The sequence below is a fragment of the Sinocyclocheilus grahami genome, unplaced genomic scaffold (genome assembly GCF_001515645.1).
Source record: "Sinocyclocheilus grahami isolate Dianchi unplaced genomic scaffold, SAMN03320097.WGS_v1.1 scaffold1706.1, whole genome shotgun sequence".
NCBI lineage: Eukaryota > Metazoa > Chordata > Actinopteri > Cypriniformes > Cyprinidae > Sinocyclocheilus > Sinocyclocheilus grahami.
In genome coordinates, this window is record NW_015506885.1 from 159,228 (window position 1) to 162,186 (window position 2,959).

The 2,959-nt window shown below is 39.0% G+C and overlaps 1 long non-coding RNA gene across 1 annotated transcript; it reads right to left on the reverse strand.

Annotated features, from left to right (window-relative positions):
• Nucleotides 1-998: 998 nt before the first annotated feature.
• On the reverse strand, nucleotides 999-1,883 carry LOC107572149 (uncharacterized). The gene is made up of 4 exons (XR_001607285.1): nucleotides 1,869-1,883; nucleotides 1,696-1,760; nucleotides 1,379-1,609; nucleotides 999-1,291 (listed from the first exon to the last, which is right to left on the reverse strand). It is a non-coding gene; the product is annotated as an uncharacterized lncRNA (long non-coding RNA).
• Nucleotides 1,884-2,959: the final 1,076 nt, after the last annotated feature.

Sequence of the window (2,959 nt, forward strand, 5' to 3'; positions counted from 1 at the left end):
TAGAATATCAATTACTAATATTTAATTAGATCAGGAGCAAGAATACAGTGTTGACAGTAAACAAAGACACCAATTTAAACAACCAGTACATACTGACACTTCATTGTACTATCACTCATAGTCAATGTGTCATTCAGTAAGACAAGGTACAGACAGTGTGTGGTTTATGGTGCAAAAGCCATACAATTAATGCAATGCAAAGAATCATAATATAAAAGACCTAATTTGTGTCTCTATGTCAAATATTCCTCATCTTTGTCCTCCTCAGGTGCTAAACATCAGTAATGTGCATGCTCATCATGCTAATAGTACAGTACAGGATTCATGTTGATCTTTCCCTGGTGCATCCCCCTCAGTTGTGCATGAAGTGCCTGCAGCAATATAGTCCATACAGTCTCTTCTAATGCAGCTTTCAGCCTGCCCGTCATCTAACTGAATGTCATTAATATGACCAAATGTTCATGTCTTAATTAAAACACTCATGGGAATTAAGTGTATTGTTTACTAAATTAAATGGTGTATTTACCAAACACTATCCCTAATACAGAAAATTCACCATACTTTATTATCCAACACCATGTGCAATACTTTACTGGAGGATACAGCATAAAGACAGCTAAAGTAGTGTATTAAGACAAATGATATTCAAGAGAAATAAAAATGGGTTATGTTAAAACCATGTTATTTTAATCAGATGAAGCCACCCAAATGCATGCATGGTGAAATGTCTTGAGCACCAAAGAATCACGTCCAGTTTCCTTCTCATCATCAGAGCTCTCCTGGTTTTCTTCCTCTTCTTGCTTATCCATGTCCCTATCATAATCGTCTGCCATGTCATATAAAATTTGCAGTTGTTATGCAGCACCCTACAGCACAACTGATGAACAAAAGACATGTGACCAATTCAAATCAAATCACTTTATTGTCACAATACCATGAACGCAAGTGTACAGGTGGTGAAAGTCTTGGTTGCAAACTGCAGCCACATATACCTTTGCAGTGCTGCACGGTATGAATTAGTGCAAACAGAATGTCAGGGATCAGAATAATAGGGAGTCCAGTCAGCGTAACTGATAGAGTGCAGTGCATATGAGGTTGGTGGGGTGTGCTGTGTGGTGTTACTGGTACGAGTTCAGTTCAGTCTGATTGCCTGTGGAAAGAACTTGTCTCGCTGTCTGCTGGTACAGGTTCTGCGATAACACCTGCCTGATGGTAACGATGAGAGCAGTCCATGGCTCGGGTGGCTGGAGTCTCTGACGGTCCTACTCGCACACCACCTGGTGTAGATGTCCTGGAGGGACAAAACATGTATTTAGGGTGTGGTAAATCAGTAAACAATATATAGTATTTTTATTTCTAATTGTTGCTCTGGACTTACCATTGATTCTTGTTGGAGGTTGTTGGAGGTATGGGCCAAAAAAGAATCCCTCCACAACTATCTTGCAGTTGCTCAGTTGTGAAATTTACTTTTATGGGCCGTAACATCTGCGCTGTCACAGTAGAGCTGTTTGTGAATGCAGTCTTCACAGCAGATACCTGATGGGTTCAGGCAGCAGTGCAGTACTTGGTGGCCATTGAATTGATATCTTCATCAACTGGCTTCATCTTCCTTCAAACAAACAGACAAAACAATAAGTCAACATTAACTCCAGAGAAATGGTGTTGGTGAATACAGGTGCAGGTGTCAGTACTCACCATATTCAGTCATTTTCTGCCCAAATCCCAGAGATGATGCACAGCTGATTTGCTCATTCTAGGAGCTATAAAAAGATGTATATGCGAAAAATGATTTGACTTGAAGAGTCTTTTGAGAGATCAACATCAATGCTGTACCACACATACAGTAACTGCATTGAATACAGACATACCAATGGAAATGTGCAAATCTTTTCTGTTTGTGCACAAGAAGGCCATGTTCATTCCTCATTCATCAGGACTGGTTTGACTGGCTTGCTGTGACTACATAAAAGAACGTGTAAGTGAGTAAGGGAGTAAAGGAATAAGTTGAAGAGAAATAGGCAGAGAAAGGCAGAATTTTGTGTGTAATTTTAACAGAATGAAAAGAACATTTCAGAGTTAACATTGTATGAAACAGAGGAACAATATCGTTGGAATCTCTTTCAGAACAATTATTTTTTTCCAGCTGATGAACAATAAAAACATTGACAGCCAATCAGAATCCACCAGACTTTAAAGAGCTTGAGCATTTTATGGCAGACAACATAACCACAGCGCATGCTTATAATAAACAGAACAGTATCGTCTGTTGGTGTGGATGCTAAAATAGTTCTCATTATAGTTCTTGTTCTTGGTGTGAACAGCTTTAAGTGATCTGATTTGGCCAAATTAATTGAAGATCTGATTTGTCACGTGACAAGTTAAACTAGCATTTCCAGACTCTTGCTTCTTAGACAGATGTGTTCAATAAAAATCAACATGGAAAGAAAGGCAGACTGTGAGGTGTGGACAGATATCACGTACTGTTGGAATAGGAAGAGACGGCACCAGTTTGTAAAGATTAATAAAGAATACAATGGACTTAATATAAACTTTGATATAAACACTCTTACAATGGGCACAATCTGCTTGGTAGCTGAGGCAATGGCCAATGACAGTAGTAGGACTAAAAGTCGTAGAATTTTGTACGAGTATGCTTGTGCAGTATCATATGAATTTGCAGACTTGGTAAATTGTATAAATTATTACTACTTAAACATGACACTTTTCTGGGGGTTCTTCCTGAGGGATGTGGGGTGTGTAAACCAAAGTTTAAGAAACATCAATTACAGTGAAAAATGTCTCTGCAGTAAAGTTCAGTCAAAGTGCTCAGACCGACACAGACGTACCATTGGAAGTGTTTGCCTTTGCAGCTTTTGAGCGTCGAGTTGAAGTTCTTGTTAATTCTAGCAGAGCACGAGAGAGAGAGACTTTTACAAGAGATGGCTTCTTTAAAGAGCTG